This window comes from Eptatretus burgeri, chromosome 16 (genome assembly GCF_056783735.1).
Source record: "Eptatretus burgeri isolate ZD-2024b chromosome 16, Ebu_testis_v1, whole genome shotgun sequence".
Classification (NCBI taxonomy): domain Eukaryota; kingdom Metazoa; phylum Chordata; class Myxini; order Myxiniformes; family Myxinidae; genus Eptatretus; species Eptatretus burgeri.
The window spans coordinates 10,241,238-10,256,265 of record NC_140976.1 but is presented as its reverse complement, the minus strand read 5'-3'; the positions used below and the strand labels follow the sequence as shown (position 1 = coordinate 10,256,265).

Genomic DNA, 15,028 nt, shown 5'->3' with positions numbered 1-15,028 from the left:
AAACCCACTGCGAACCCCTTACATGATGCAAGATGGAGGGGTCAATAAAAAAAGGAAAAGAGACGATGCAGAGCGGGAACAGTTCAACAAGCAAGCATTTTTATTCACACACACACACACACACACACACACACACACACACACACACACACACACACACACACACACACACACACACACACACACACACACACACGCACGTATCCACAGCCATACAGTCAAAATGCACATATAAAGCAAAGAAAGAGTTAAAACTGAATATGCGTACACACAGCAACACTTAAAACAATGCTACTTGACGGACGGCGCCAACACACATTTACACAAAAGCAAAGGAAAAAGAAAGGAAGTCGCCACTTTCCTTTTCATGGCGGGTGAGTCCCTCTCCCACAACCGTCAGCGTGGTCGCGCCTGGCCCTGACCTCTCTCGCGGCTGGCGAACCCTCTCCCTCCACTCTTCAAGGTCTCCAAAACCCCCTCCACTCTTCAAGGTCCATCCTGTCCGCCTTTTGTAGTGCGGGGCTCCGCCCTTCGCTCCACACCGTTGTCTGCTCCACCCTCCTTCGAAAAGGGCCGTTCCCTCACCCCGACCGCCTCACGCTGTTCATCCACCAATCGGCGGCGAGCTGCCCTTCCCCCTTCCCTCACACCAAGCGCGGGAAAAAATGGCGGGAAAAGTCCATGAGCATCGTTAGTGGTTTTTGTTTGTTCCTCCGCGGAGATCGTAACCGCATGGGGCTTACTGAATGGCGAGTGACGAAGATGTGGTAGCGTAGATGGTGGAGGTGGCGTGATTGTTGTGTGGTTGGCGCTGTGGTGGGGATGGCGTGGTTGTTGAGATGCTGTTTGTTTGAAATAAAAGATAGAACAGAAAAATGGCTAACTCAAAGCGTCGCAGCCCGGATGGATCACATAAATTCCCTCTATACAACGGGTGTGGACTAACTCCACATGGACCTATCGAGATATCTCACCTGAGGACGCTTTGTGGTGTAATGCGAATTTCCACAACCGTAACACTATGTATATATATATGTATATATATATATATATATATATATATATATATATATATATATATATATATATATATATATATATATATATATATATATATATTGTTACGAATCTGGCAGCCATTTGCACACAACAGTCAGAGTCCCCGCAGTTCAGTTATTTCGATAAGTATGTGTATAGTTAGATTCCTCCCTATGTCTAAAGGGAATTACATATGTGCTGCGAAGTTTCTTTCGAGTTGGATTTTTGCAATACCCAACGCCAACAAATCAATCCTTCACTTCTTCGCACCATCGACGCCATTGCCCATGTGCATTCGACCACGGACGTGGGCGGAAGTTTCCTCACCTCAGAACACCAACTCCACCCAGGAAAGAAGGGGGTTCCCCCTTGTCCAATCAAGGATGGCCACCACATCACCCCACGAAACTCTGTCCAATCAGGGCAAAGATTACCTCAGAGGACCGATGACCCCACCCCGCCCGGGGGAGGGATCAGGATCGCCGGGCTTCCCTTGGTGTTCGCTGGAATTGGGTTGGAATTTTTGAAGAAGAAAGGGGTCGCCATTGCTCTTGGTGTGCTTCGTTGGTGGTCGTCATTGCCGTGTCTCAAGTTGGTCCTCTGACTATACCACAGCCGTCCACTTCCATCTCTCATTTTGTCGAGCAATAACCAAGCTGTTAGTCCGAGCCGGGAATCTCCGCTGGCCCTCTGTGAGGAGCGATCCTGGCCCCCACATGGACCCCGCTATACCGTGTCTGGGCTCGCTGACGACCCCGAGTTTCACACCTGCAGTCGCGGGCCAAACCAAATGAGGCGGGCAGGTACCAACCAAACTCTGACCTCCAGCCTGTATATCCCCTTGGCTGCGAGGGTCGAAATATAGATAATCTGGGTCCATTTTCTTTTGGTGTGTGTGTGTGTGTGTCTGTGGTGGCGCCGTCCTATAAGTAGAAATTGTATGTGTTGATTGCTCATTGTACAATGCCTGTATATTCGTGATTACGTCTGTTCTGTGTCTCCCTCCCTATTATAAATAAACCCCGTGTTGAATGTTCCAGTTTGTTGTTTGTGCTTTCTTTCATTGACCCAGTATGGTTCGGGCTTCAGAATTAGTGAGGCCGTTTGTGCCGTAAGTCTTCATTTGGTGCGGCGCGGCTTTGGTAATTTCCGCTCGGTTATGCCGGATCCGAGTCGGCAACAGCGACTCGGTTTGGACAAAGCCGGCCGAGGGTGTGGCTTCCCCGGTAGTTAGATGGCATGAGTACTTCGGTAAATTGGAATAGACACGTGGACCCGACTTCATGCCGTCGAAATATTGGCGACCACTGTCCTTTAAGCGACCCATCGACTCCGGAGTTATTCGGAGTGACGACCTTCCATTCCGGTGTTCGGTGGGAGACGGCCCAACTGCTCAGTCTAGCGGTCGTCCTCGCCACCGAACATGGTTGTGGAAATTCGCAAACCACCATTCAGGTCCCGTAGGTGAGATATCTCTGTAAGTATATGTGTAGTTAGGCCCAAACCCATTGTATAGAGGGAATTTATGTGATCCATCCGGGCTGTGACGCTTTGAGTTAGCCATTTTTCTGTTCTATCTTTTATTTCAAACAAACACCATCTCAACAACCACGCCATCCCCACCACAGCGCCAACCACACTACAACCACGCCACCTCCACCATCAACGCTACCACATCTTCGCCATTCAGCAGGCCCTGTGCGGTTACGATCTCCGGGCACAAACAGAAACCAACGGCTATGCTCGGGGGTTTTCCTGCCTGTTTTTCCCGTCGAGGTTCTCCGCGCTCGGTGTGGAGGAGGGGCGATGCAGGGGTCAAAGGTGAGAAAGGGTGGGGGCCTCTTTTTGGGGGAATAATTCCCTGGCTCCACGCCAAGACTGACTCCCCCCGGCCCCCGCACGGCACGGGGTGGAGGGAAAGCGAGAGGTCCGCCCCCCTTCGAGAGGCTTCTCCAAGAAGCTCGAAGGGAGGCGGGGCCGAAAACGGGGCGGAGCGAAGGGCGGAGCCCCGCGCTACAAAAGGCGAACAGGACGGACCTTGAGGGTTGTTGGGTTGGTTGGTCGAGAGTTGGAGTGAGTGGTTGGTCGAGGGTTGGTCTTCATGGTCGTCTTCTGGCTCGAGTCGCGAGCTTGTGGTTCCTGCCTTGCTTCGTTGACCCTTGCGCGAGCGCGGAAAACAGCGCCGAACGAACCCCGTCCATTTCCCCAAAACCCCGTCCGTAAACCCGAGCGGACCACACGAGCGACACGTGGCACGAGCTCGCGGAGCACGCCGGAGGGGCTCGGAGTTGCGGTCGCAGAAGGAGGACTCGACGGGATCAGGGAAGTCGCGACTTCCATTTCTTCTGGGGTTTGGTGTAAACGTGTGTGTGTGGCACCAGTCTTGTGAAGTAAAACCGTTAAGTGTTGCCGTGTGCTCGCGTATTCGGTCGTAGCTCTGCATTGTTGTTGTTTTAAATTGCTTTATGTGCATTCTGATTCTGTTTGACTATACGTGTGCTTTGTGCCTGTGTCTGTGTGAATAAAGTGCTTGCATGTTGAATTGTTCCCCGTTTCGCTTCGTCTTTTCTTTAATTGAATCTCCATCTTGCTTCATGTAAAGGGTTGGTAGTGGGCTTAATACGCCCGATAATTAATCGGAACTGTCGAGGCTGACGATAACACCGCTCGGTTATCCCGATAGTACGGAACGGGTCGCTTAAGTGGCCCGTGTCCGGAGTCGACCTGCGGCGAGGTGCTATCGCCCGGTCTACCATCCGCGTGGGTACTTAGGTAGGTCGAATTTGGCGAACAACCCTATCCCACGCGGGGGGCCGATTGGCACGATCGTGGTGAGGCCGAAAGGCCCACCCGTGACTAGCTCCCGGCGTTAGTCCGAGAGGGTCACGACAGAATTGTCCGTCCGGTGGGCGACGTGCCCGATTCGAGTTACGTGGCCGTTCGCACGCCGGCGGGTGCGAATTCGCAACAATATATACGGGTTATTATGACGTTATGTGACGAAATGTAACATTAAGACATTAAGACTGTGTAATCTCCTTTCTTAATACAGATCGCTTATTCTTAGATATATTGTGTAATCTACTTCCCAAATACAGATCGTTTATTCTCAGATCTACTGTGTAATGTACTTCCCTAATACAGATCGCTTATTCTCAGATCTGCTGTGTAATCTCCTTCCCTAATACAGATCGCTTATTCTCAGATCTGCTGTGTTATCTACTTCCCTAATACAGATCGCTTATTCTCAGATCTACTGTGTAATCGACTTCCCCAATATAGATCGCTTATTCTCAGATCTACTGTGTCATCTACTTCCCAAATACAGATCGCTTATTCTCAGATCTACTGTGTAATCTACTTCCCAAATACAGATTGTTTATTCTCAGATCTGCTGTGTAATCTACTTCCCCAATACAGATCGCTTATTCTCAGATCTACTGTGTAATGTCCTTCCCAAATACAGATCGCGTCATCTCGGATCTACTGTGTAATTTACTTCTCAAATGCAGATCGCATCGTCTCAGATCTACTGTGTAATCTACTTCCCTAATAGAGATCCCTTATTCTCTGATCTACTGTGTAATCTAATTTCCAAATTCAGATCGCTTATTCTCAGATGCACTGTGTAATCTCCTTCCTTGATACAGATCGCTTATTCTCAGATATATTGCGTAATCAACTTCCCAAATACAGATCATTTATTCTCATATCTACTGTGTAATCTACTTCCCTAATACAGATCGCTTATTCTCAGATCTACTGTGTAATTTACTTCCCAAATATAGGTTGCTTATTCTCAGATCTACTGTGTAATCTACTTCCCAAATAGAGATCGCTTATTCTCAGATCTACCGTGTAATCTCCTTCCTAAATACAGATCGCTTCATCTCAGATCTACTGTGTAATCTACTTCCCAAATACAGATCACATAGTCTCAGATCTACTGTGTAATCTACTTTCCTAATACATATCCCTTATTCTCAGATCTACTGTGTAATCCACTTCCCTAATACAGATCGTTTATTCTCAGATCTACTGTGTAATCCACTTCCCTAATACAGATCGCTTATTCTCAGATCTACTGAGTAATCTACTTTCTTAATACAGATCCCTTATTCACAGATCTACTGTGTAATTTCCTTCCCGAGTTCAGATCGCTTATTCTCAGATCTGCTGTGTAATCTACTTCCCAAATACAGATCACATAGTCTCAGATCTACTGTGTAATCTACTTTCCTAATACATATCCCTTATTTTCAGATCTACTGTGTAATCCACTTCCCTAATACAGATTGTTTATTCTCAGATCTACTGTGTAATCCACTTCCCTAATACAGATCGCTTATTCTCAGATCTATTGTGTAATCTCCTTCCCTCATACAGATCGCTTATTCTCAGATCTACTGTGTTATCTACTTCCCTTATGCAGATCGCTTATTCTCAGATCTACTGTGTAATTTCCTTCCCGAGTTCAGATCGCTTATTCTCAGATCTACTGAGTAATCTACTTTCTTAATACAGATCCCTTATTCTCAGATCTACTGTGTAATTTCCTTCCCGAGTTCAGATCGCTTATTCTCAGATCTGCTGTGTAATCTACTTCCCAAATACAGATCACTTATTCTCAGATCTGCTGTGTAATCTACTTCCCAAATACAGATCGCTTATTGTCAGATCTATGGTCATTTGTATACCGTTCCTTCAGAAAGTATTCACACCCCTTGACTTTTGTCATGTTTTGTTGTTTCAGCCTGAATTCAAAATGGATTCAGTGTGTGTGTGTGTGTGTGTGTGTGTGTGTGTGTGTGTGTGTGTGTGTGTGTGTGTGTGTGTGTGTGTGTGTGTGTGTGTGTGTGTGTGTGTGTGTGTGTGTGTGTGTGTGTGTGTGTGTGTGTGTGTGTGTGTGTGTGTGTGTGTGTGTGTGTGTGTGTGTGTGACCGATCTACACAAAATACCACATAATGACAAAGGGAAAACAAGTTTTGGGGAATTTTCACAAATTAAAAATTTAAATCTGAAATGTTTTGCGTCAATAAGTATTCAACCCCCTGAGTCAATATGTTGTAGAAGCGCCTTTGGCAGCAACTGCATCTTCGAGTCTTCTTGGGTATGTCTGTATCAGCTTTGTACATCTGGTTTTGGGGATTTTCTCCCATTCTTCCTTGCAGATTTGCTCCAGCTCTGTCAAGTTGGATGGGGAGCGTCGGTGAACAGCAATCTTCAAGTCTTTCCACAGATTCTCAATGGGATTCAAGTCTGGGCTTTGGATAGCCCACTCAAGGACACTCACATTCTTGTGCTGAAGCCATTCCAGTGTTGCTTTGGCTGGATGCTTTTGGTCATTGTCCTGTTGGAACGCAAATCTTCGCCACAGTTGGAGGTATTTTGCACTCTGAAGCAGGTTCTCATCAAGGATTTGCCTGTATTTGGCTCCATTCATTGTTCCCTCCATCCTTATAAGTCTCCCAGGCCCTACTGCTGAAAAGCATCCCCAGAGCATGATGCTGCCACCACCATGTTTCATGATAGAGATAGTATAAGAATGGTGATGAGCTGTGCTCGGTTTCCACCAGACATGTCGTTTTGCATTCAGGCCAAATAGTTCAATTTTCATCTCATCAGATCACAGAATCTTTTGCCTCATGCTCTGTCTTTCACATGCCTTTTTGCAAACTCCAGGTGTGTTGTCATGTGCCTTTTTCTCAGGAGTTGCTTCTGTGTGGCTACTCTCCTATAAAGTCTAGATTTGTGAAGTGCTGCGGAGACTCTTGTCCTTCCGGCAGGTTCTCCCATCTCAGCCAAGGAACTCTGTAGTTCTGTCAGTGTGGTCTTTGGGTTCTTCTTCCCTCCCTGACCAAGGTCCTTCTTGCCCGGTTGCTCAGTTTCGTCGGACGGCCAGCTCTAAGAAGAGTCTGGGTAGTTCCACATTCTTTCCATTTCCTAATAATGGAGCTCACTGTGCTCTTGAGAACTTTCAACACTCGAGAAATTGTTTTATACCCTTCCCCCAGATCTATGCCTCCTCACAATTCTATCTCTGAGTTATACGGACAGTTCCTTGGACTCCATGGTGGAGTTTCTGCTCTGACATGAACTGTCAACTGTGGTACCTCATATGGAAAGGTGTGTTTCTTTCTAAATATTGTCCAATCAAGTGATTGGGCCACAGTTTCAAAAAATGCAGTTTCAATGAGGGAGATGGAAAACTAAATTGAATTCCAAAATTTCTGGAACAGCTTCTCAACAAGTGAAAGTCTTCCATTGGAACATTGGACAGAGTGCATGTCTGTGTACTTCCTCTAAACGAAAGAACAAATCGCTCTGGTATGGATGTATTATTAAACACTTTACACTTTATTATTAAACATTAAGCAATTCTAAACTTCCCGGAGTGGAAAGCGGTTCTCCACTGGAGAAGACGTGTCTCAAGCCTGGTGTTTGGTCAGTGGTTAGGGTGGAGGCTTGGGATCCTAGCTCCTGAGTTCAAGCCCCGTCGGCCACTGAATCAATACACCAGGGGGTTGACTCAGCCTGTCATCCTTCCGAGGTCGGCAAAATGAGTACCAGTTCCAGTGTGTGTACTGGTAGAGGGGCAATGCATCAGCGACACAGTTGTGCTTCAAGAAATGATAGCGACCCCGGCAGCTAAGCTGCCATTCGACCACCAGACGTGTCTCATGTTTGTGACTATTTATTACGTACGTAAGAGGGCAGGGGTTTGTCCCAGAACCAATGTGCTTGTAGAAACAGATGTCCCGTGAATCGTGATACTATTGCCATCTCGTTATCCCGAATGTTTTTCTCGCTCTCCTGAGGTTCTGGCTCTTGTGGCCGTGCAAGTGCAAGGTACACCTGGCAGCAGGTGCGGAACGTGGACATTGCGTCGCACAATTTGCTTTTCAATGGCGTCAAGAGCTGTGAAAGGAATAAACATTTACAGCACCAACTACGTCACGGGCACACCTCATTTACACGAGAACAACGAGCGTCGTCACTTCGTACCACAGCACACCAACGAACGACCTGAAATGCCAAACGTCCATGACCAAGTGAGGTTCGTGCTGTTCACACGTTAAAAAAAACCTCCCACATGACTATGCACTCGACTCTGCCCCCCCCCCCCAACAAAGAAGAAGAACAATGGCCCTTGGAGGATGTACAATTTACATTCTCTGGTTATGAGGGGCTTCATTCAGCATGTGGTATCACAAGGATTCAATAAAATACTACATCTTGCATGGACGGACAGGCGACAGGATCACAGACGTGGAATGAACATGGAGAAGGACAAGGACAGGAGCATCGATGTGGACATGGAGACAAATCGGGATAGGGACAGTGACGTGGTTACAGCGCCATCTAGCGACGTCTTCACCTCAACACGACGTTTACCTCAATTCACCTCAACACACGACGTTTACCTCAATTCCCACTTCCGGTTCCTGGTTTGGAGCGTCGGCAGGTCTCCTTCAGGGTTCTCTACTGTCGATCTCAAAGTTAAGTTTCCGGTCGTTATCTGTCCCCGTTTTCACTGTTTATTTTCTCACCTACATGTTTCTGTGTGTTTCCTAGTTCAGTTTTGTTTTAAAAATCGTGCTATTTTGTGAGTTTTCGTCGACCTTGTCTTACCGAGTGCTTGAGGCCGACTCATCCTTCCCCTCTGTGTACGATCGTCTTTATTTGTATTTTCTCCACATTATCTTCAATTTCTATCTTCCCCACTTTCCCAACGTCCCCCATCCCTCCCAACTAAACCCTCAATTTCTTGTCTTAAATTAAAAAAACTACCTTTCTCCTTGCACACTCACAAGTCTCGATTCTTATTCTTCATCTTCTTCTTCCTGCCGGCATACCATCTTTATTGGTATGCTGACTGAGCTGACCCTCTTTCACCATTACCTTCACGATCTATTCCGATCTACAACCTTCAATTCCCGAATCTGACCTGTTCTTCAAAAATACATCAAAAAATAATAATCTTCCTTCTATCCTTTTGATCTCTACACCTCCTGCAACCACGTGTCTCTCTCTACCTCTCCTGGTACTTTTCATCGACCCAGCAGCTTCACACTGCGTTTACCGTCCAAATTCACCACACACTTCCACGATTTTACTTCAACCTTCCCTTTTCCGAATGTTACGCAATCCTTATTTTAAATAAATAATTTCACTTTTGATTATACACCTCCCAGAGCCAAGTGCTTCTCCCATAACCACGTGATCTGTTTTTCCCCCTGCGTTTATCAATCCAATTTCACCATTCACCTCACAATTTTTTTCTACAGCACTTCCATAACCTAATCTGATTAAAATTCTCTCAAACAATAATAATAATAATAATAATAATAATAATAATAATAATAATAATGATCTCTTATAATGCTTCATCTTCCTCTTTCACACATGTGGTTCTCATTACTGTATCATAATGCACCACTCTTTATACTATTTAAACAGACTGCTCTCAATTCGAACTCTCCTTCATACCTTGCCTAAAAAATTCAACTGTTACAGCGTTTCTTCTCTCCATTCTCTGGATTCGCCTTTATTGCATCCATCAAGAAACGTGTTTCATCGCATCTCTGACCTAAGACTTAAAAAAAAAAACCCAGTTTGCAATGAATGTTCGCTTTCCATCAACCATTCTTTTTTCCAACTTCAGTGCCAACTCACCCCTCTCACCCCCCACTCTCAAAGCAACCATCCCATTCTTCTCCCTCCAAGCTTCCCTCTCATCTCTTTCAAAAACTCCCCCCTCACCTTTCTCCCACTATTCACCCCCCTCACTCATCCTCAAAGTTGCCCCCTCTCATCCACAAAGCTTCCTCCTTCCACTGCCCTCTCACCTCCATCTCTTCACTCCACCTCCTCAAATCCTCAACTGCCTTCTTCCCCCTCTCTTGTCCCCCCTCTCCCCCAGCACCACAGAGCCTTTTCTCCTCCTCATCCGGCCCCCTCCCCTAGCTATTCTGCAATCCCCACACTTTCACAACACTCCTTACCTCCACCCTTCGTCCCTTGTCTGTCACCCTCCCCTCCCACCCCCTGCACCCAATGCCTCCTCCCCTCCCTCTTCATTAACAGAGTGGACCTCATATATCCAGGGCCTTCGCTCAAACCTTTCAGATCTTTCCATATAGGTTGCCACTGACAAACCAGACATGATCTGCCGAACAGAAACTTTCCTCCCCCAAGACGTGTCTGACTCCCAAGTATCTCTCCCTGTTTACTCCCTCCTCCAGTATGACAGACCTGAGCCTAGTCCTGGTGGAAGAGTTGCTCTCTTCATCAAAGACTCTATTCCTCACTCACCATGCACTGCCTCACTCCCCCACACCCCCAGGAATACCACTGGCTACGGCTTCCCCACCACTCTGTGGGGGAAAAATTTATATTAATGTATTTTAAATTGTAACAAATGGAGTTTCAGAAATGTAACTTTTATGCTGCAAATTGAATTGGCTGTCATTTCTGGCCAAAAGACTTTTGCCCTAAATGATAAGAAATGTGTTGTTCTGGAGCAGAGTGACCGAGCTGATAAATGAACCTTTGCTTAGAAAATGTACGAAGTGGCTTTTCGTCTAAAGGACACGTCTACAGTCTGGGTGAATATCCCCCAACCTCTCTCTCATGGAAGTATAAAATGCTTTGAAATCTAAAAGTTTGGAGTACGAGCACGTGAGGAAGTATAGTTTCTCAGTGGCTCGTACTCCTTGGAACTGACCAAGTACCAAGTTAGAATAAAACTCTCTGATGTAATGTAGAAGTGAATTGAATCGGGTTGGTCTAACTGTTAACTAAAGTAAGAATAATATTGCAAACAAATGGGGATTTTTTAAGTTCATTGTACAAGGGTGAGAAGTGTATGGTGTATAATTAGGAAATAAATTGTTTCACAAGGAAGGACTTGTGTGGACATCAGTTTTATCAGTGTCGATAGGGTTTTTTTGTAGGATTTTATAATCAAATCGGACAAGCGTTAAACTCTGTTTCAAGTCAAATAGGATTCCACAATCGGCCGGTTAGAATCCTTCAGGAGGACAACGATCACAACAAGGTGGGTTTAAAAAATCCACGTCAGTTGGTGCCGTGACTCGGATTCGAACCGACGTTGGTGCGGTGCTCGTGACCGGAGGTGCTTAATCTGCCGGAGGCAGTGCCTGGAGGAACGACAAGTGCTTGAGCGAAGGTAAGGGAGAGCGCTCTCAGCAGGTAACGCATTTCGAACAAAGAAAAGTTCATTGTCAGATAATTTTATTGAGAGAAAGAAGAGGATCCGGCGGAGGGAGTCCGTTTTAAAGTAAACAATAAGTACTGTAGTTGTTTTAGAAAAGTGCTGGAGAAGAAGAGGAGTCAGATGACAAGAAGAGGCTCGTTGAGGAGCCAGATGCGTAATGAAATGGGCATGATGAAGCGACATGCCACATGTTTGCATTGATACGGACCAGCTGTGAGAGAGAGAGGCCGAGGACACGGCTGAGACGCCGAGATAGGGTTAAAATAGATAAACATTGTAAGTTACCTGTTTGTAAGAGTTATAAGTTACTTTTTGTTCATTGAACTCACTGGAAGTTTGTTGGCAGTGAGGTTGTTATATTATATTGTGTGTAGGTTTTACAGATTTGTAAATGCAATGATTTGCACGAAACATTTTGTAGAGTGCAGGAGACGATTAACCAGCTGGGAGCATGGTTGGTGATTTGCATTGAGATGCATGTGTTCCTGAGAGTAAAAAAAAAAAATGAAACTTGTGCGATTCCAATATTCACTGCAATGAAACGTGTTCTGTTGGGATTTTGACGATATTTTAACTCGTGCTGAGTTGAGCTGTGGGTCTGTTTGAAATGGCATGTTATACATTCTTTGCGTTGTATTTCCACGCGAAGGTCGCAAACTCCACTGTGTGAGACCCCCTCCACTCGATCTGTGGGGGGTGGCCTATCGTTACACTGAGTCTTTGTTCGAGCCTTTGCTTTAGGTGTGAAATTCGATTCATATGCAGATTCAAGAGGATGAGATAGAAATGTGATTGGTATTGAGTCACGTGATCACACGCGAGTCTATGGGATGCAATGCTGTTTAGTGTATGTGTTGAAGCCATGACAGAGTAATGCAAACTGTGGGTTTTGCCTGTCAGAGTTTTTCCCTTTTTCTTCCCACCGGATGTGGAGAGAACTTCCTGTTCCTTGGTGTTTGTGGTGCACCCTCTCTACTGAATGTTTAAAGTGAAGTCCATTTAGGAAAAAGTGTTGAAGTTTTATTTTACAACCATCGGGATTTTGAATAAATTGTGAAATAACAATTGTGAATGTGGATATACTGTATGTGATTTAAATGTAGAAACGTGATTTGGAATGATTTTAATGATTTGATGATGTTTAGCACATGGGGCGATTCACAGATAATAGATGATTCCCTCGGATGGACGTTGAAATATTGTTTTATTCGTCTGCGAATGTTGAGGTTACCTGAACTTGTGCTGGGAAGGCAATGGCAAACAACCGAGTGTAACCCTTTGATCGATTCAGTCAAGGTAAATTCATGATTTAATTTGATAGATGCTGAAGATTAAATTTTTCATTTATGGATTTTAAATGGAAATATTTTATTGTTTTGACCAAAAGTTGTTTAAGAGAGTTTGGATGTTTATTAGTCTGAAGTTTAAGATGCTTTTCCAAGACTGGGATAAAGATTGTGGAGGGTGAAGCTGCATGTTTAGACAGAGTGTTTGAGCTGCAATATAAATGATATTCGCCTGATAACAGATTTGACAAGTGATTTGACAATTTTTGAACAACTGTTTAAAATGATTTATTTGTTTTGATAAAAGAAAATGGATTCGTAATTGAGAAGGTCGGAGGAAGTGATAGATGGTTTGTGGATGTGAGTTGGAAAAATGGCAGCATGTTTGCTGTTTTGGTGAGAGAGAAGTGGATAGATGGAGAAATGTCAGAGATTTAAAATGTCGATGGAAATAGCAAATGAGATGGATGTTTTGAGTATACGTACAACTGGGATTTCTGCATATTTTAGCATGTTGTTTTGGGAAATAACAAGGAAAGGGATTAAAATATTGATATGACAGATAATGCAAGTTAAATGCTTCCATAACAATCTTTGTTAGTCTTGTAGAACTACATGTGCCCATGACGTTTATTGATTGGTGTTTACTTGATGCTTTGTTTGTTTCGGAGTGTTGAAAGCAGTCTTTGAAGCAATGTACGATTTCATCTAAATGAACTTTGGAATGAAATTCCACACAAAGATTGGACGATGGGAGAACCCAGATTTTGGTGATTGAGCATTCAACACATAATTATGCCTCCCCTTCCTGAGGAGATAAGATGGAGCAATGTGGGAAAAGAAAGAAAAAACCCACTGAGGTGAAGGTTGAGCAAAGTCTTAACGTCGGCGTTGTGTGGTGCCTGCGTGGAGGAATGTTCTCAGCCACACTCTCGATTGCCGCTCTGCAAATACATCGTGAACTTGCTGTGGTTGCTTCAATGTACGACAGGCCTGGAGTTCCACACTGCGCTCCTTCAACCCAGTGTCCGGCCCAAACTTGTACTTGCCCACATCTACCTTCTCCTCAGCTCAAGGAGTGCTTCGATTGTGTTTCCCGTTGGGTGCCGCTCTATCCACACCCTGACCTGTTTATCTTCTGACTTCGGGTTGCATGTTTCCAATGTGTAACACATGCTGATGAACAGGCCATAAATTAAATGGAAACTCACTCATTTTCTGATATGAGCACACGCTGCCATTGTTGATTGAACTTGAATAATGGAAATCTTTTCTCCTTCAGGAGTGGGACATGGTAATCATGTGTAAGAAAAATTATTCAAATTTTCCTTAAAAAAAAAAAAACGGGGGAGTGTGGGGGAAAAATTTATATTAATGTATTTTAAATTGTAACAAATGGAGTTTCAGAAATGTAACTTTTATGCTGCAAATTGAATTGGCTGTCATTTCTGGCCAAAAGACTTTTGCCCTAAATGATAAGAAATGTGTTGTTCTGGAGCAGAGTGACTGAGCTGATAAATGAACCTTTGCTTAGAAAATGTACAAAGTGGCTTTTCGTCTAAAGGACACGTCTACAGTCTGGGTGAATATCCCCCAACCTCTCTCTCATGGAAGTATAAAATGGTTTGAAATCTAAAAGTTTGGCGTACAAGCACGTGAGGAAGTATAGTTTCTCAGTGGCTTGTACTCCTTGGAACTGACCAAGTACCAAGTTAGAATAAAACTCTCTGATGTAATGTAGAAGTGAATTGAATCGGGTTGGTCTAACTGTTAACTAAAGTAAGAATAATATTGCAAACAAATGGGGATTTTTTTAAGTTCATTGTACAAGGGTGAGAAGTTTTTGGTGTATAATTAAATTAGGAAATAAATTGTTTCACAAGGAAGGACTTGTGTGGACATCAGTTTTATCAGTGTCGATAGGGTTTTTTTTGTAGGATTTTATAATCAAATCGGACAAACGATAAACTCTGTCTGAAGTCAAATAGGATTCCACAATCGGCCGGTTAGAATCCTTCAGGAGGACAACGATCACAACAAGGTGGGTTTAAAAAATCCACATCAACTCCCCACCTCATGTTTATATGTGTACTGTACCGTCCACCAAACAGTGATGACTCCATCTACACCTCACTATTCGAAAACATGGACCAACTTCTATCGTCTAATCCAAACTCACTTTTCCTCATATGCGGCGACTTCAATTGTCATCACGCCAGTTGGCTAGGTGTGGGTACCTCTCTCACCTGTCATGGCACTTCAGCAAAAGCTTTCTGCGACTCATTGGGGTTGACTCAATCGGTCAACTTCCCGACCCGGGTCTCAACCAATGGTACTCCATCTCTTCTGAATCTAATTTTGACAAATTTCCATGACAATATCTGCTGCTCTTCCTCCACGCCAATCGGTTCTTCTAACCACGTCCTTGTCAAAGTGGACATCTCTCTGGCTATTATCAGAGAAC

The 15,028-nt window shown here is 44.6% G+C and overlaps 1 long non-coding RNA gene across 1 annotated transcript; it reads left to right on the top strand.

Annotated features, from left to right (window-relative positions):
• Positions 1-6,023: 6,023 nt before the first annotated feature.
• LOC147010493 (uncharacterized) lies at positions 6,024-14,472 on the top strand. Its single transcript, XR_015052120.1, has 2 exons — positions 6,024-12,574; positions 13,236-14,472. It is a non-coding gene; the product is annotated as an uncharacterized LOC147010493 (long non-coding RNA).
• Positions 14,473-15,028: the final 556 nt, after the last annotated feature.